This window comes from Delphinus delphis, chromosome X, assembly GCF_949987515.2.
Source record: "Delphinus delphis chromosome X, mDelDel1.2, whole genome shotgun sequence".
In the NCBI taxonomy this organism is placed as follows: Eukaryota; Metazoa; Chordata; class Mammalia; order Artiodactyla; family Delphinidae; genus Delphinus; species Delphinus delphis.
The window spans coordinates 54,547,873-54,568,025 of record NC_082704.1 but is presented as its reverse complement, the minus strand read 5'-3'; the positions used below and the strand labels follow the sequence as shown (position 1 = coordinate 54,568,025).

The window sequence follows — 20,153 nt, the reverse complement described above, 5'->3', positions numbered from 1 at the left end:
TTTTCTTTGGGTAAATACCCAGAAGTGGTATTGCTGCCTTGTAGGAAGACCTATTTTTAATTTTTTGAAGAATGTCCATACTGTTTTCCATAGTGGCTGCACGAATTTACATTCCCACTGATGGTTCACGAAGGTTCCCTTTTCTATACATCCTTGCCAACTTATTATTTGTTGTATTTTTGACAATAGCTATTCTGACAGGTGTGAAGTGATAGCTCATGGTTTTGATTTGTGTTTCTTTAATGATTAGTGATGTTGAGCATCTTTTCATGTGTCTGTTGGCCATTTGTATGTCTTCTTCAGAGAAATGTCTATTTGGGTCCTTTGCCCATTTTAAAATCCTGTTTTTTAATGTTTTTATTTTTGATATTTAGTTGTGTGTTTTCTATTTATTTTTGTTATTAACCCCATATCAAATATATCATTGGCAAATAGCTTCTCCCATTCAGTAGATTGCCTTTTCATTTAGTTGATGGTTATCTTTGCTGTGGAAAACCTTTTAAGCTTGATGTAGTCCCATTTGTTTATTTTCACTTTTTTTGCTTTCAGTAATTTGTGTCTTTCTAGGAAGTTTTCCATTTCACTTATGTTATCAAATTTGCAAACATAGTAATTTTCAATATTTCTTTATTAGTTTTTAATGTTTATAGGATCAGTAATAATGGCCTCTCTTTCATTTATGATATTAGTAATTTAATTATCTCATTTTTTTCTTAGTTAGGCAGGTTAGAAGTTTCATAAATTTAATAGACCTTTCCCAATAATCGGGTTTTGGTTTCATTGATTTTCTGTTTTCAATTTCACTGATTTTTGCTGTAATTTTATTATTACTTTTATTCTGCTTTCTTTGGATTTAATTTGATTTTCCTTTTTTTAGTTTCCTAAGATGAAAGCTTGAATAATTCATTTTATGTCTTTCTCTTTTGTAATTACTAATACAATTTCATAGATTTCCCTCTAAGTCCTGCAGTCATCACACTTCACAGATTTTGATAAATTGTATTTTCATTTTCATTCAGTTCAAAATACTTTAAATTTATCTTGAAATTCTTTTTGATCCACGTGTTATGTAAAAATATGCTATTTAATGTCTATATGCGGCTGCTTTCCAAGTATCTTTCTATTATAATTTCTAGTGTATTTTCATTGGGATCTGAGAGCATACTTTGTATGATTTTTAGTCCTTTAAATTTGTAACAGCATGTTTTATGGACCAGAATGTGGTCAGTCTTGGAGAATGTTCAAAGTAATTTGAGAAGAATGTGTATTCTTCTGTTGTTGAATGAAGAATTTGTAAATGTAAACTAGATCTAGTTGATTGATGGTGCTATTCAGTTCAACTCTGTCCTTACTGATTTTCTGCCTGCTGGATCTGTCAATTACTGATAGATGGGTGTTGAAATCTCCAACTATAAGAATGGATTAGTTTTTTTCTACTTGAAGTTCTATTAGCTTTTGTGTCATGTATGTTGATGCTTTGTTTTTAGACACATTCACCTTAAGAATTAAGACTTTCATGGAGAATTGACCCCTTTATCATCATGCAGTGCCTTCTTTATTCCTAAGAATTTTCCTTGCTCTGAAGTCTGTTTTGTCTGAAATTAAGAAAACTTTGGCTTTCTTTTGATTGGTATTAGCGTGATATGTCTTTTTCCATCCCTTTATATTAAAGCTATATGTGTCTTTAAATTTAAAGTTGGTTTCTTATGAATAACATATAATTAGGTGTTTTTAATACACTCTGATAGTCTCTGCCTTTTAATTGGTATATTTAGACCATTGACATTTAAAGTGATTATTGATATAGTGGGATTAATACCTATTGTATTTGTAGCTTTTTTCTTTTTTTGTAGCTTTTTTCTATTCACTGTCCTTGTTTTTTGTGTCTGCTTTTGATTCCTACTCTTTTTCTGCCTCTGATTTTAACTGAGCATTGTACATGAATCCATTTTATCTTCTTTTTTAGCATTCCAATTATATTCTTATTTTGCTATTTTTTGTGGTTGCCCTAGAGTTTGCAATATACATTTATGACTAATTCAAGTCCATTCTCAAATAATACTACATCCAAAATTTTACAGTTAGTGCAATTACCTTATAACAGAATATTCCCAATTCCTCTCTTCTCTCCCTTACAATATTGCCATCATTCATTTTTGCCTATCCGTATGTTATAAGTTGCCAAGTGCATCATTGGTATTACTATTTTGAACATACTGCTAACTGCTAAATCAATTAAAAATGAAGAAAATAAAAGATTTCATTTTACCTTCATTTATTCCTTGTCTAATGCTCTTCCTTTCTTTATATAGTTCCAGATTTTAGATATATACCATTCTCCTTCTTTCTGAAGAACTTCTTTTAACATTTTCTGCATGGCTAGTCTACTAGTAAAAAATCCCCTCAATTTTTGTTTGTCTAACAAATCTTTATTTCTCCTTTACTTTTGAAGGATAATGCCATGGAGTAAAGAATTATTGGTTGGTGTTTTTCTTTTCTTTCAACACTTTAAAAATTACACTTCACTGTCTTCTTGCTTGCTGGTTCTTGGAGAAAAAGCCTATATAACTCTTGTCCTTGCTCCTCTATAAGTATGGTTTTATCCACCTACTTCTTTAATTTATGATTTTCTATTTGTTTTTGATTTTCTCTAGTTTGAATAAGATATGCCTAGTTATAGTTATACATACAGTTGACCCTTGAACAGCGTGGGGGTTATGGGTATGACTCCCCACACATAGTTGAAAATATGGATAAAACTTTATAGTCAGCTTTCTGTATCCCTGTTTCTGCATCAATGGATTCAACCAACAACAGATCATGTAGTACTGCAGTATTTATTGAAAAAAGTCCACATATAAGTGTACCTGTGCAGTTCAAACCCATGTTCTTCAAAGGTCAACTCTGTGTGTGTGTGTGTATACACACACACACACACACACACACACACACACACACACACACACACACACACACATATATATATATATATATATATATATATATATATATATATATATAGTACTTCTTGTTTTCTGAGCTCCCTGGATCTATAATTTGGTGTCTACAATAATAATTTCATTATTACTTTAAATATGTCTTCTCTCTCTGTCTTTCTTTCTTCTCTTTCTGATATTTCCATGAAACATATGTTACAACACTTGTAGTTTTCCCACAGTTCTTTGATATTTTGTTCCATCTTCTTCATTCTTTTTTCTCTTTGATTTTAAGTTTTCAAAGTCCATATTGACCTTTCTTCATGTTCACTTATTCTTTCTTGTTTGTTTCCAGTCTATAGATGATCATATCAAAGGCATACATCATTTTGTTACAGTTTTTAAAAACTTTCTAGCATTTCATTTTGCATGTTTCTTGAGTTCCCATCTCTTTGCCAACATCAGTTCACCTTTTGTTGCATGTTGTCTACTTTGTCTATTAGTATCCTTAGCATATGAATCATGGTTATTTTTAATTCTCAGTCTGATAATTGTTAAATCTCTGCCATATCTGAGTCTGGTTCTGATGTTTGCTCTGTCTGTTTAAACTGTTTTTTGTTTGTTTGTTTTTGGTTTTGTTTTGTCTTTTATTGTGTCTTGTGATTTTATTTTTTTCTTGTATTACGCAGGCCTCTCACTGCTGTGGCCTCTCCCATTGCAGAGCACAGGCTCCGGACATGCAGGCTCAGCAGCTATGGCTCACGGGCCCAGCCGCTCCGCATCATGTGGGATCCTCCCATACCGGGGCATGAACCCATGTCCCCTGCATCAGCAGGCAGACTCTCAACCACTGCACCACCAGGGAAGCCCTCTTGTGATGTTTTGTTGCAAGCTGGACAAGATGTACTGGATAAAGGAATTTAGATAAATAGGCCTTTTAGTGTGAGGTTTTATTTTTATCTGGTCTGGTTGCTAGCCTGTGTTTAATGTTTGCTATCTCTGTAGGTGTAAGAAGCTAAAATTGTCTCTATTTTCCTTGTTTTTGTCTCCTGTGGACCATGGGTTTCCCTAGAGCCTACTTCTTAAATATTGTCTAGACATGGAGATCTGTCAGAGGTATCTAGAGTTAGATTTTTCCCTTCTCCAAGTCAGTTAGTTTCCAGTAAAACTCCAGTCAGTTGGGCTCTGGTAATATAGTCTCCCTGAGGTCATTTTTCATTAGAAGAACAGAATGCTCTGGGTGTATTTAAAAATGGCTACATTCCCCCTCTTCTAGCCAAAAGTACTAGGGGATTTTTCTCTGATCTTCACTATGAGGACCTGGTAGATCTCCTGGAGGTAAAACACCTAAAATTATGGGGGACCCTCTAAGACTGGCCCTCCCTGGCATTTTTAACTCTCAAGCTTGTCTACTTTGAGCCTTTGGCAATTACAGTTTAAGTTTTCTGCCTTGGTATTGGCTCTAATAGTAAAATTCTTTTTCTAGGCCTCTGTTCTAGTAAGCTGTAAGTCTGTATATTCAACATCTTTCATTATGGTTTTAACTTACATTCCCCTGATGGATACTGATACTAAACATATTTTCATGTGTTTATTGGCTATTTGTATATAATTCATTAGAGAAGGGTTGATTCAGATCCTTTTGCCTATTTTTTAATTGGGCTATTTGCCTTTTAATTAATGAGTTGTGTTTTAATTTTCAGAGTATTCATTTTTCACTTCTTTTGTTAAATTTATTCCTAAATATTGTATTTCTTTTGATATTATTGTAAATTAATAGTCATTTCAATTTCATTGTGTTATTTTTAGGTGTTTATAGAAATACAATTATTTTATATAATGATTTTGTATTCTACAACCTTGTTGATCTACTTTATTAATTCAATAGCTTTTAAAATTGAATTCCTTAAGATTTTCTATATACAATATCATGTGATACATGAGTAGAGATAGTTTTATGTCTTCCTTTCCAATCTCATAGCTTTTTATTTTATTTACTTCACTAATTCCTATAACTTGAACCTCCAGTACACTTTTCAACAGAGGTGGCAATAGCAGGCATCCTTTTCTTTTTCATGATATTAGGGGGCAAAGCATTAATTATGATGTTCTGTGAGATTTTGTATATGCCCTTTATCAGGTGAAGTTCCCTTTATTCCCAGTTGTGGAGTAGTTTTTTACTAAGAAAGAGTGTTGTATTTTGTCAAATTTTTTTGCTTCTATTGATATGATAATATGGTTTGGACCCTTTATTCTATTAATATGGTATATTACATTAATTGATTTTCTATGTTAAGCCATTCTTGAATTATTCAGATAAATCTCAATTGGCCATGGTGTATATTGCTTTTTATATGTAGCTGAATTTTGTTTGCTAGTATTTCGTTGAGGATTTTTGCATGTAGATTCATAGGATAAATTGTTTTATAGTTTTCTTGTGATATCTTTGATTTTGGCATTCAATTTACTCACATTTTCTATTTCTTCTTGAGTCAATTTTGATAGTTTGTTTCTGTTTCTAGGATTTTGTCCATTGCACCTAGGCTTATAATCTTTTTTATTTCTGTAAGGTCTTTAGTAATGTCTTCTTTTTTATTTCTGATTTAAGTCAATTGAATCTTCTCTCTCTTTTTGTCTGTCTATCTAACAGTTTGTCAATTTTGTTGATCTTTCAAAGAAACAACTTCTGGTTTCCTTGAGTTTATTTATTGATTTCTATTCTCTATTTCACTTATTTCCACTATAAACTTTACCATTTTCTTTCTTTTACTTGCTTTGGGTTGAGTGTTCTCTCCTTTTATTTCTGGTTTCATAAGGTAGAAGGTTGTTGTTTTGAGACTTTTTGTGTGGAAAAATACACATAACATAAAGTTTAGAAGGAGGAACTGTCCATGTTCCCTTTTATTCTCTACCTCAAAGATTCAACTTTTCTATTTTTATTTGAATTTATAATTTATATATATCTACTGCTAAGTACAAGTTAAGATTATAAAAAGCAGCACACTTATCATAATACCATAAACCCAGAAGTAGAAAATTAGTGTATGAAGGCGAGAAAAAGCCTACTAAAAACTTGGGTTAATACCATTGCAGTGTTTATGCTCAATCATGGGACCTAGCCATTCTTTTCTAATTTGGTGAATTTGTGGATGTAGGGATGGGTCTACATTGGGTTAACAAAATTAATATTTTAATTAAAGCTTTTGAGGGATCCAAGTAAATGAAAATAATTTTTTAAAGGCAAAAAAATTTTACCATTTTAACCATTATAAAGTGTACAATTCAGGAACATTATGTACAGCCACAGCATTGTACAAACACTATGTTGCTCCAGAATTTTTTCATCATCCCAAAGTGATACCTTACTCATTAAGCAGTCACTTTTCATACTCCCTCTCCCAGCCCCTGGCAGCCACTATTCTGTTTTCTTTCTCTGTGGATTTGCCTGTACTGGATATTTTATGTGAAAAGAATCATACAATATGTGGCCGTTTGCATCTGGCTTCTTTCACTAGCATAATGTTTTCAAGGTTCATCTATGGTGTAGCATGTATCAATAGTTATTATTTTCTATGTCTATTATTTTCTATTTTTTATTATTTTTATAGATATACCACATTTTGTTTATCCATTTATCAGTTGATGGACATTTGGGTTATTTCCATCTTTTCACTACTGTGAATAGTGTTGTTCTGAACATTAGTGTACAGGTTTTTGCTTTAAGACCTGTTTTCAATTATGGTATAGACCTAGGAGTGGAATTCCTTGCTCAGATGGTAATTCTATGTTTAACTTTTCCAAGAACCACCAAACTTTTTTCCACAGTGATTGCACCATCTTACAATCCTACCAGCAATGTATATGTGTTCTAATTTCTCCACATCCTCCCCAATACTTACTCTTTTTTTTTCCATATGGTCATCCTCATGGGTGTGTAGTGGTACCTCTTTGTGGTTTTGAGTTGCATTTCACTAATGACTAATGACATTGAGTATCTTCATGTCCTATTTGGCTGTTAGTATATCTTTTTTGGAGAAATGTCTACTCAGCTCCTTTGCCCATTATTTGTTTGTCTGCTTTTTGGTTGTAAGAATATTTACATATTCTGGATACTAGAATCATATCAGATATATGATTTGTAAATATTTTCTCCTTTTCAGTGGGTTGTCTTTCCACTCTTTTGATAGTGTTTGATACACAAAAATGTTTAACTTAGTAAATTCCAATTTATGTAGATTTTCCTTTTGTTCCTTGTGCTTTCAGTGTCATATCTATGAAACTGTTGGCAAATCCAAGATCATCAAGGTTTACCTTTATAATTTCTTCTAAAAGTTTTAGAGTTAGCTCCTGTTGTACTAGCATCATTTGTTGAACATACTATTCTTTCCCCACTGAATGGTCTCTTCACCCTTGTGATCATAGATGTGGGGGTTATTTCTGGATTCTCAATTCTATTCCATTGATCTAGGTATTTATTCTTAAGGAAGTACCACACTGTCTTGATTACTACAATGCTGTAGTAAGTTTTGAAATTGGTAAGTTTGAGTTCTTCAACTTTGTTATTGTTTTCAAGATTGTTTTTTTTCTATTTGGAGCCCTTTGCAATTCCATATGAATTTTAGGATTGTATTTTCCATTTCTGCAGAAAAAAAAAAGAGCTGTTGTCATATTGATAGGGGTTGCATTGAATCTATAGATTGCTTTGGGGTGTATTGCCATCTTAACAATATTAAGTCTTCTAATCCATGAACATGAAGTGTATTTCCATCTTCATATTTAATATAGTCATTTACATCTACAAATTTCCCTTTAAGTACTTTTTTAGCTACATTCAATAAGTTTTGGTATGTTGTGTCTTCATTTCATTCATCTCAAACGACTTTCTAATTTCCCTTGTGATCTTGTGTTTCAACCATTGGTAACTGAGGAACATGTTTTTTAGTTACCTCATATTTGTGAATTCCCCAAACATCTTCATTTTATTTATTTATTTAATTAATTTATTTAAAAATTTCCTTCTTTCTTTCTTTCTTCCTTCCTTCCTTCCTTCCTTCCTTCCTTCCTTTCTTTCTTTCTTTCTTTCTTTCTTTCTTTCTTTCTTTCTTTCTTTCTTTCTTTCTTTCTGGCTGTGTTGGGTTTTCGTTGCTGGGCACGGGCTTTCTCTAGCTGCAGCAAGTGGGGGCTACTCTACGTTGCAGTGCAGGGGCTTCTTACTGTGGTGGCTTCTCTTGTTGTGGAGCATGGGCTCTAGGTGCGTGGGCTTCAGTAGTTGTAGCACACGGGCCCAGTAGTTGTGACACATGGGCTTTGTTGCTCCGTGGCATGTGGGATCTTCCCAGACCAGGGCTCGAACCCATGTCCCCTGCATTGGCAGGCAGGTTCTTAACCACTGCACCACCAGGGAAGTCTCCTTCATTTTATTTATTTCTAATTTAATTCTACTGTGTTCAGAAAATAAAACTTGCATGTTTTCAATTCTTTTAAATTTACTGATGTTTGTTTTACTGCCTAGCATATGGTCTATCCTGTAGAATGTTCTATGTACTTCAGGAGAATGTTTTCTGCTGGTTTTGGGTGTAGTATTCTATAGATGTCATTTAGGTCTACTTGCTTTGTAGTATTGTTCAAATCTTGTATTTCCTTGTTGACCTACTACCTAGTTGTTCTATCTGTTATTGTAAGTGGGATGACAAGGTTTTATCATGGTTCTCTTTGACTGTCACTTTCTCTGATATCTCTGTCAAGCTGTTTGCCTCTGTTGATATCTCATTCAGCCCTTAGCCCTGAGTCATAACCAGCTAATTTTTCTCTTATTTTTGACAATGCATTGGGGGTATAAATACTACATATAGTCTGACCCAATTATATTCTGGCTACTTTGCAGGGGTTGATTTTATAAGCTATTCTTTGAGGTTTGTTCTGACCCCAGGAGGGATCTTCTTACTTGTTTCTTTCCCTGGTTTTCTCTTGTCAGCTAGCTGGCCTGTGGTTTAACTGGTTGTTCTCATGGAGTTATTAGCCTCCTCTTTATTGCTTACATCTAAAATATCCATTGTATTCAACAACACCATGAAGTTTGAACTTTCCAAAACTCTACCAAATAAAGTCAGTTCCCTTGGGAAGAGCTTCTTAGTTTTCTGTTATTATGGCCCACCTCTGTCTCTCCAGTTAACAATTGTGCACCATTTCTCTGGATTTGGGTACAGGGAGGAGCTCACTTCTCTCAGAATGACACCCCTGCTTCACATGGCAGTAACTTCTGCTCTTCTTCGCTTGCCTTTCCCAAGATAGAACCTTCGTCCTTTGAATGAGCTAGGACAAAAGTGATCTGGGCTGCACTGTTTCTGTTCTGCTGCACCTTGTTAGAGCTTCTGCCTTGTAAATTGTGTCTAGGTGGAGGAAGAGAGACCTAGAACACTCAGAATGTAATAGAGCTTTTGTAACATGGAACTGAGGAGGTTGAAAAATGTCTTTCCATCCTCAGAGATATCATAGCCCTTAACTGGGATCTGGGGGAAGAGACGACCCTGGGTTTTTGGTCACACCTGCTCATAGTGCAGCTCCTGTCCTGCTGAATTGAAGCAGAGGGGAGGGAGAGAGGGTTTCCTGACTCAAGTGTCACTGACTTTTGCTGTTCTTATTGGGATTTTATATATTTTGGGGGGGATAAATGTTTCTCCTTTTGCTGTATTTAATTGGGGCTATTTCTAACAGACTTAAAATTTTTGGTTTCAAATAATTCTTATCAATTATGTTTTTCCCCTGGGAGCAGTTCTGCAGAGCTCCTAACATCACTGTTCTAGAATTCATCTCTTATTGATTATTTCTTCCATGCAAGCTCAGTCTTTCCTTGTTCTTGTGTATCTAATAACTTTAGAATTTATTCTATATATTTTGAATATTATGTTAGATTTTAAGACTTATTTAAAGCCTATGCAGAATGTTGATATTTTGTTTTATCAAGGAAACAACCTTTTTATGTTCAGGCCACAACTTCTCATCCACACTGTGTGTGTTGTGCTTTCAATGTAATTGTTGTTAAAAGTCTGTGCAGTGATTTTCAAATCTATCATTTGTGTGCATTACCTAGGGCATTCTGGTGCTTGGCAGTAGTTTCATTTAGTTTATTTCTCAAAGTCTTTGGTATGCAGAATAAGATCAGATCCCCATGCACACACAGTTCAGACTTGATACCAGGATTTCATAAACTATTTTATAGGCTCAGTGTCTTGAGTACCTCTCTCTTCTTGACTTCTCCTGTGATTTCAAGTTCTTTGGGTCTCCTCTTTTCAGACCTTTGGACAGATATTTGAGACTTGGTTACTTCACCTTATTGGGCACTTCCATTCCTGTGCCTGTGTTCATTTTCTTGTGGTGGGGAGTCAGAAATAAAAAAAAATCAATGGGCTTGGTCCCAAGTTCTTGGTACCAGATCTCCTCTGATCAGAAGGGGAACTTCCTGTACTCTTGGTTCCACACTACAATATGAGAGCTAGGACATGAGGGATTGGAGAAAGGAAAACAAAGAAACAAAAAACAAAAGAAAAAATCAAGGATTTCCAGTATCTCTGAATGGTAGGACTTCCCTTTCCTGCTCCTTAAGCCAGAGGCAGAGGGCTTCTCCTATTTCCCGCTCTGTCTGCACCAGTGCCCATATATATGTTTCAGGCTATGTTGAGTTCAAGCTAGAAGATACTGGAGGGGAAATTGTGCAATCCTACTACCAGATCAGTAGTACTTTGAATTCTGATGTTCTTACTCTATCCTCCTGCTAATATACTATTCAGAATTCTCAAAAAGCTACATCATGCATTCTGTCTAGGTATCACTGTGTTGTGTGAGAGAGAAAGGGTGGTATGTGTTTACCTGTTTTACCTAGAAGCACCACCAACTTTGTTACAGCATGTATTTTGACCTTTCCCTGTATGGCCAGGTACACAATTTCTGTACCACTAATCACACAGGTAAATTATGGTATATGATTTTAGTAGTCCTTGCTGTACATGTAACAAAGGCCCTGAGTTTTGATGAACTTTGATTTGGATTATCCATCAATTTACTGATTTCCCCTTACAGTCCTAAGGGAAAGAGGAAATTCATACTACTATGGAGTACAATTAAACTCACAGCCTTTCCTTCACAATTTAAGACCTTGAAATTTATTTCATTTGCTTCTAGTAATATTTGCAAACTCTTAAGTTTGTAACTCAAATGTTTATTTTAGTGAATATTTTTATTTAACTTGACACCATTATTACTGCATTAGAGTAAAGCAAAAATGTGTTATTACTGTATATCTTCTATTACAGGTTTTTAATGTAATAAAGATCTGTAATGTGACTTTAATATTGTTTCAATTTTAATGTCATAGAAAAATACTCTGAAGATGAAATAGTTCTTATTTATTTTTCACTGTAATGAATAGTATGTCAAGGGACAGCAGACATCTTTCCTTCTATTCATATAGAGGACAATATGTAGTCATCTGTGAATAGATACAGTTGGAAATTATGATTGAGGCCAATAGAAACCCAGGCATACAGACTTCCTTTCTCAATTAAAATAAAAATCCTGACTAAAAAAATTAAGAGCAGACAGTAAACTGTCCAGTTTCCGTGATTTCTGGTTGAAGATCTTCATTACAGGTTTGTTATTTTTACTGCAATATACAATGCAGATTCCTTTCATTATTGAGGATCATAATATTAAGTTCTTTCAAATGGAAAAGAGCTTATTTCCATGGGAGAGTGTGCTGCTGCTGCTGCTGTTGTTTTTGTTGTTGTTGTTTTCAGTCTCAAGGACAGAATTATACTTTTGTCTTTTGAACAAGTATTTAATATAGAGGATGCATTGAAAAAAGGGAAATGTTAACATCTAGAGACTCGGTGCTTATTTCAAAATGAATGGGTGGAATAAAATGTACCTTAGTTCTTTTGTGTCTATAAAATTATAGAACTCTACTCCCTTGTGAACATCCTTGATTTCCACTTGTCTTCCTTTAATGATTTTCCATCCTCTTCCCCCTCTTTATTTATTCCATAAACACTTATTGCATGCAAATGTTTCTTTTGTTCTATAACAATTTAGTGAGAATATATACAAATAAAAATTTGATTTAGAAGGGAAGCAGCGTGAGGAGTCAGTCGAGCACCGAGGCTCATTGAAACAGGCCTCCATGGCCCTCCGCAACCCACAGTATATTTTTGGAGATTTTAGCTCTGATGAATTCCATTAGTTCTTTGTGACTCCTTGCTCTTCCGTTGAGCATCATCTATGTAGTGGAGCAGTTCTGTCTGGTGCACAAGCTGCTGATGAACTACCTAATGGAGAAGACTATTAGAGAATTGAATTTGGTGTTAATGAAGTAACTGAACCCACTGACACTTTGCCAAGAACTCCCAACTACATACAGTATTTCAAGCACATTGAATCCTTAGGCCCCTGAATTTATCCTTATTTGCACAGCTTTCCAAAAGATCCCTGATGACATAGATACAGAAGTGAACTGTAGCTCCACCAACTACCAGTACCCAGGCTCTGCCCTTGCTCTGGATGGCAGCACTAACGTGGAGGTGGAAGTTTTAGAAAATGATGGCATCTTGGGTGGTCTTGGACAAAGGGAGCGTAAAAAGAAAACAAAAACAAAAAAAGTCCACCTGGGTAGAGTTACTTGAAAGATGGCAGCGAGTGTATACTTCCACAGAAGCCCTGGTCAATGGCCATGTCAATCCCAGAGTCCAGAACAGTGTAAGCGCAGAGGATGCAAAGTTGATGGGTGATGTGTCCCTGTCAGGGACACCCAGAACTTGTGGCAGCCCCCAGGATGCCACGGACTTCAGCAGTGATGCTGTGCCTAGTGGTTCTTTCCTAGAGCCTTCATCAGCAGGGCCAGGACTGCAGGGGCAGCATGAGGGCTGCCTGCCATGGGGCTGACATTGAATAATCTTGCTACCACACAGAGGCTGCCATGGACAACCTTTTGAGGACAGCTGTGGCTCAGCCTTATGTTGGGACTGATACTACTGAGAACCTTGGAGGTGCCAATGCACAAATACTTGAATCCTTGGTTGAGGGCACAGCTGCCAACAGGGTGGAGTTGCACACTGTGCAAGCTCGGACATGGACCCTGAGAAAGCTAAGAGCACCTCCCCTCCTGCAGATGCCCGGACCTCTGTGGTAGGCCCTGCTCCCACCAGTTGGCCTGCAAAATCGTGGGCCAGTCTTTTTTCAGGATTCTAAGCCCTCTTCCTCCTACCCCCTCCCCTCCCCTCTCCCTCCTTGTCTGTGGTTTCCATGGAAACTAAGTATTCCCCTCCCACCACTTCTACCCTGGTCTCTGAAAAGCAGGCTGAAGTCAAGGAAGGGCTGGTTCCAGTTTCAGAGGATCCTGTAGCCATAAAGATTGCAGAGTTACTGGAGAACGTAACCTTGATTCATAAACCAGTTTCATTGCAACCCCGCGGGCTGATCAATAAAGGAAACTGGGGCTACATTAATGCTACACTCCAGGCATTGGTTGCTTGCCCTCTGATGTATCACCTGATGAAGTTCATTCCTCTGCATTCAAAAGTGCAGAGGCCTTGTATATCCACACCCATGATAGATAGCTTTGTTCGGCTAATGAATAAGTTTACTAATATGCCAGTGCCTCCAAAACCCAGACAAGCTCTTGGGGATCATGAGGGATATCCGCCTTGGAGCTGCCTTTGAACCAACGTATACTTATAGACTCCTGACAGTTATCAAGTCGAGCCTTTCTGAAAAGGGTCACCAAAAAGATGCTGAGGAGTACTTAGGCTTCATTCTAAATGGATTTTATGAGGAAATGCTGAACCTAAAGAAACTTCTCTCAGCAAATAATGAAAAACTTACTATTTCCAATGGACCCAAAAGCCACTCAGTGAACAAAGACAAGCAGGAAGAACCAGGCAAATGAAATGAGGACTAATGGGAGCAAGTTGGCCCCTGAAATAAGACCTTGTTCATTCACCAGGCGGATTTTGCCCAGACCCCAATCACTGGCATTTTTGGTGAACACATCAGGTCTGTGGTTTACCAGCAGAGTTCAGAAGTGTCTGCCACCCTGCAGCCGTTCTTCACGTTGCAGCTGGATATCCAGTTGGACAAGATATGCACCATCCAGGATGCATTGGAAAGCTTGGTGACAAGAGAATCTGTCCAGGGTTATACCACGAAAAACAAACAAGAGGTTGAGATCAGTTGAAGAGTTACTCTGGAAAAACTCCCTCTTTTTCACGTGTTGTACCTGAAATGGTTTCTTTATGAGAAGACTGGTGGAAGTCAGAAGCTTATAAAAAATATTGGATATCCTGTAGACTTGGAAATTAATAAAGAACTGCTTTCCCCAGGGGTTAAAAAATAAGAATTTTAAATGTCACAGAGCCTATAGGCTATTTGCAGTGGTCTACCACCACAGCAGCAGCAACACTGGTGGCCACTACAACATGGATGTCTTCCAGATTGGTCTGAACGGCTGGCTGCACATCAACGACCAGATGGTCAAGGTGATTAACCAATACCAAGTGTTGAAGCCCACTACTGAGTGCACAGCCTACTTCTTGTATTACTGCCATGTGGACCTGCTGTAGCTGTCACTGTCTGTGCCCAACACTGCTTATTGAGCACCAAGTCTCACCGACTTCCCTCCTATCTTCAGTGACTCTTTAGAGAGAAACTCTTTCTCCATGTTGCAAAAATGGGCTAGAATGAAAGGAGACACCTTGGAGTTTGTGCACAACATAGTTTATGTTAACTTCTAATTTCCAAATCAAAATCATTTGATTGAAATAGATTGTCACTTGACTTAACAAAATACACGATCTGTATATCTTCTTTGGAGAAATGTCTATTTAGGTCTTCCACCCAGTTTTGGACTGGGTTGTTTTTTTAATATAGAGCTACATGAGCTGCTTGTATATATTGGAGATTAATCCTTTGTCAGTTGCTTCATTTGCAAATATTTTTTCCCATTCTGAGGGTTGTCTTTTCGTCTTGTTTATGCTTTCCTTTGCTGTGCAAAAGCTTTGAAGTTTCATTAGGTCTCATTTGTTTATTTTTCTTTTTATTTCCATTTCTCTAGGAGGTGGGTCCAAAAGGATCTTGCTGTGATTTATGTCATAGAGTGTTCTGCTTATATTTTCCTCTAAGAGTTTCACAGTGTCTGGCCTTACATTTAGGTCTTTAATCCATTTTGAGTTCACATATGAAAGGATGCTCAACATCACTAATCATTAGAGAAATGCAAATCAAAACCACAAAGAGGTATCAGCTCACAGTGGTCAAAATCACCATCATTAAACATCTACAAACAATAAATGCTGGAGCGGGTGTGGAGAAAAGGGAACCCTCTTGCACTCTTGGTGGGAATGTAAATTGATACAGCCACTATGGAGAACAGTATGGAGGTTCCTTAAAAAACTAAAAATAGAACTACCATATGACCCAGCAATCCAACTACTGGGCATATACCCTGAGAAAACCATAATTCAAAAAGAGACATGTACCACAGTGTTCATTGCAGCACTATTTACAATAGCCAGAACATGAAAGCAATCTAAGTGTCCACTGACAGATGAGTGAATAAAGAAGATGTGGCACATATATACAACGGGATATTACTCAGCCATAAAAAGAAATGAAATTGAGTTATTTGTAATGAGGTGGATGGACCTAGCGTCTGTCATACAGAGAGAAGTAAGTCAGAAAGAGAAAGACAAATACCATATGCTAACACATATATATGGAATCTAAGAAAAAAAAAAGTCATGAAGAACCTAGGGGTACGACCGGGATAAAGACACAGACCTACTAGAGAATGGACTTGATATGGGGGGGGGGAGGGTAAGCTGTGACAAAGTGAGAGAGTGACATGGACATATATACACTACCAAACGTAAAATAGATAGTGGGAAGCAGCTGCATAGCACAGGGAGATCAACTTGGTGCTTTGTGACCACCTGGAGGGGTGGGATAGGGAGGGTAGGAGGGAGGGAGTCGCAAGAGGGAAGAGATATGGGAACATATGTATATGTATAACTGATTCACTTTGTTATAAAGCAGAAACTAACACACCATTGTAAAGCAATTGTACTCCAGTAAAGATAAAAAAAAAAAGAAATTGTACGGGAAAAAAACACATATTTCTGAAATAATGCCGATTCTCCATCTAACTGTACAGTAGAATAGATCCTGCACCAGTAACAACACTTTTAAATTTGTTGAAATGAATTTTATCTTTCCTTAAAAAGTAAATTTTTTAATACATCACACTTTCCTCCCCCACAATTTAATTTTTTGATAAATGATAAAAATGAGCTATTATCTGAGAAGAAATAGTTTTTACTTCAAAAGATAAATAAACACAAAAATTAAGTTGCTGTTTCCTAATAGGAAAAAATTGACTAACAATTGTGTGATGAGAAGCTGCTTATGTGCACATTGCAAGTGAAATATTGGAGCTAAGATGTTAGCAATATAGATGAGTGATTGTAACTTTATTGCCATTAAGAGATTTCAAATTGCATTCACGCTTCTGTGTACACATAATGAAAAATGGGCAAAATAATGAAGATTGACATTGCCCTATGTCTGCTGTTTAATTCTGCTGCCTGCTCCTCTACGATGCTACATCTCTAATTCTACACAGCTAGTGATACCTAGAGTCTAAAGTTGTCGTCCATCAATAAAAAAATCACAAAGTTGGTTAAAAAAAAAGTTTATCCTCATTTTAAAAGTTTATTTTTTGCAGTTTAAAATTTGTCATTTTCCTAGTTTGGAATTGTAGTTTTCTTTATCTAGAAAAAGAAGAAAGTAATTTATGACTTGAATCATATTTATAAAATGGTAATTATAGATTGATAGATGAAAGTATACCTTAATGAGGGACTTCCCAGGTGGTGCAGTGGTTAAGAATCTGCCTGGCAATGCAGGGAGCAGGGGTTTGATCCCTGGTCCAGGAAGATCCCACATGCCATGGAGCACCTAAGCCCGTGTGCCACAACTACTGAGCCTGTGCTCTGAGAAGCCCACACACCGCAACAGAGTAGCCCCTGCTATCCACAACTAGAGAAAGCCTGCATGCAGCAATGAGGACCCAATGCAGCCAATATATAAAACAAATAATTTTTTAAAAAGTATACCTTAATGAGAAAATGAAAAGATAGCATTCTCAGCGTAGTTTTGAAAACCATATCAATGGATATAAATACACCACATACTTTTCATCCCTGAAATCTGAGGAAAGTATTAGATATTACAGAAAAGTTTCCTGGCTTTCTGTTGAGACAAATATTGGTTTAAGAAATATGAAAAAAAACTAATAAATATATAATAAAATGTATTAAGTTGTATGAACTGTTTATGTATTTTGGATATTAAAACTTGTTGGACATATTATTTGTAAATATTTTCTCCTGTCCCATAGGTTTTTTCATTTTGTTGATGGTTCCCTTTGCTGTGTAAAAGCTTTTAATTTTAACTAGGTCTCCTTTGTTTATTTTTGCTTTTATTTCTTTTGCCTTAGGGGACAGATCCAAAAAAATATTTCTCCAATTTATTTCAAAGACTGTTCCTCCTATGTTTTCTTCTAGGAATTTTATAGTTTCAGGTCTTACATTTAGGTCTTTAATCAATTTTGAGTTTATTTTTGTGTTTGATGTGAGTAAATGTTCTAATATCATTGTTTTACATGTAGCTGTCCAGTTTTCTCAGCACCACTTGTTGAAGTGACTGTGTTTTCTCCATTTTATTTCCTTAGCTCCTTTGTCATATATGAATTGACCATAAGTGCATGGTTTATTTCTGGGCTTCCTATCCTGTTCCATTGATCTTTGTGTGTATTTTTGTGCCAGTACCATGCTTTTTTGATTACTGTAGCTTTGTAGTATAGTCCGAAGTCAGGGCGGGTGATACCTCCAGCTTTGTTCTTTTTCTCAAGATTATTTTGGTAAATTCATGGTCTTTTGTGGTTCCATATGAAATTTAGGATTATTTGTTCTAGTTCTGTGAAAAATATCATGGGTATTTTGGCAGGGACTTCGTTAAATCTGTAGGTTGCTTTGGGTAGTAGGGCCATTTTAAAAATATTAATTCTTCCAAAGTAATAGCATAGGATACCTTTCCATTTCTTTGTATCATCCTCGAATTCTTTCATCAGTATTTTATAGTTTTCAGAGTATAGGCCTTTCACCTATTTGGTTAAGTTTATTCATAGATATTTTATTCTTTTAGATGTGATTTTAAATGGGATTTTTTTTTTTACATTCTCTCTTCCTGATAGTTCATTATTAGTGTATAGAAAAGCCACAGATTTCTGTATATTAATCTTGTATCCTGCAAGTCCACTGAATTTATTTATTAATTCTAGTGTTTTACGGTGGAGACTTCATTGTTTTCTACGTATAGTATACTGCCATCTTCAAATAATAACAGTTTTACTTCTTCACGTCCAATTTGGATGCCTTTTATTTCTTTTTCTTGTCTGATTGCTGTAGCTAGGACTTCCAATACTATGTTAAAAAGAAGTGGTGAGAATACTACTTCTCACCTTGTCTTGTTTCTGAATATGGAGGAAAGGATTTCAGCTTTTCACCATTGACAATGATGTTAGCTGTGAGTTTTCATAAATGGCCTTTATTGTGTTGAGATACGTTCCCTGTATAACCACCTTGATGAGAGTTTGTATCATGAATGGATGTTGAATTTTGTCAAATGCATTTTCTGCATCTGCTAATGTGATTTTTATCCTTCCTTTTGTTACTGTGTCACATTGATTGATTTGTGAACGTTGAAACATCCTTGAGTCCCATGAATAAATCCAACATGGATCATGTTTTGTGACCATTTTTATATGTTGTTGAATTCAGTTTGCAAATATTTTGTTAATAATTTTTGCCTCTATATTAATCAAAGATATTGGCTTGTAGTTCTCTTTTATTGTAGTGTTTTTGTTTGTTTTAGTATCAGGGTAATGGTAGCTTCATATAATGAATTTAGGAGTGTTTCATCCTCTTAAATTTTTTGGAATAATTTGAGAAAGATATTATCTCTCCTTTCTATATTTGGTAGAATTCCCCTGTGAAGCTGTCCAGTCATGACTTTTGTTTGTTAGGAGTATTTTTTATTAAAAATTCAATTTCACTACTAGTAATTTGACTGTTCAAATTGTCTGTTTTCTCGTGATTCAGTCTTGGCATGTTGTATGTTTCTAGAATTTTTCCATTTTTTCTAAGTTGTCCAATTTGCTGCCATATAACTGTTCATAGTATTCACTTGTGATTTTTTGTATCTCTGTGGTATTGTTAATTATTTTTCCTCTTTTATTTCTTATTTTGTTAATTTGGGTTCTCTCATTTCTTCCTGGTGAACCTGGGTAAAGGTTTAATCTATTTTGATTATCTTTTCAAAAAACTGCCTTTTGGTTTCATTGCTCTTTTCTATTATTTACTCTCTATTTTATTTAACTCCTCTATGATCTTGATTATTTCTTTCCTTCTGATGACTTTGATCTTTCTTTGTCATAATTTTTCTAATTCTTTCAGGTGGTAGGTTAGGTTCTTTATCTGAGATTTTTCCTCTTTCTTGATTAAAGCCTGTATTGCTATAAATTTCCCTCTTAGAAGAGCTTTTGCTGCATCCCAGAGATTTAGGAATGTTGTGTTTCCATTTTCATTTGTCTCCTGGTATTTTCTAATTTCTTCTTTGATTTCTTCATTGACCCATTGGTTTTTAACTAGCATGTTGTTCAGTATCCATGTGTTTGTTGGTTTTTTCATTTTTCTTTATGCAGGTGTTTTCCAGTTTCATCCTTTTGTGCTCAGAAAATATGCTTGATATAATTTCTGTCCTATTAAATTCGTTGAGGCTTGTTTTATGGTCTAGCATGTGATCTATACTGGAGAATGGTCCATGTGTACTGGAAAAGAATATGTATTCTGCTGTGTTTGGATAGAATGTACTGTAGCTCTCTATTAAGTCCAACTAGTCTATAGTGTCATTTAAGGTCACTGTGGCCATATTGATCTTCTGTGTGGATGATCTGTCCACTGATGGAAGTGAGGTGTTAAAGTCCCCTAATATTATTGTACTATTGTCAGTTTATCCTTTAATGTCTCTTAGTATTTACTTTGTATATTTAGGTGCTCCTGTATTGGGTACATATGTGTTAACAATTGTGATATTCTCTTCTTGTACTAATCT

General features: G+C 35.6%; 1 protein-coding gene and 1 pseudogene across 1 annotated transcript in view; both read left to right on the top strand.

Moving 5' to 3' along the window:
• Positions 1-20,153, top strand: part of DACH2 (dachshund family transcription factor 2) — a 638,130-nt gene that overhangs the window by 329,923 nt on the left and 288,054 nt on the right. The gene's annotated exons all lie outside the window — the stretch shown is intronic.
• Positions 12,097-14,545, top strand: LOC132418407 (ubiquitin carboxyl-terminal hydrolase 10-like; annotated as a pseudogene).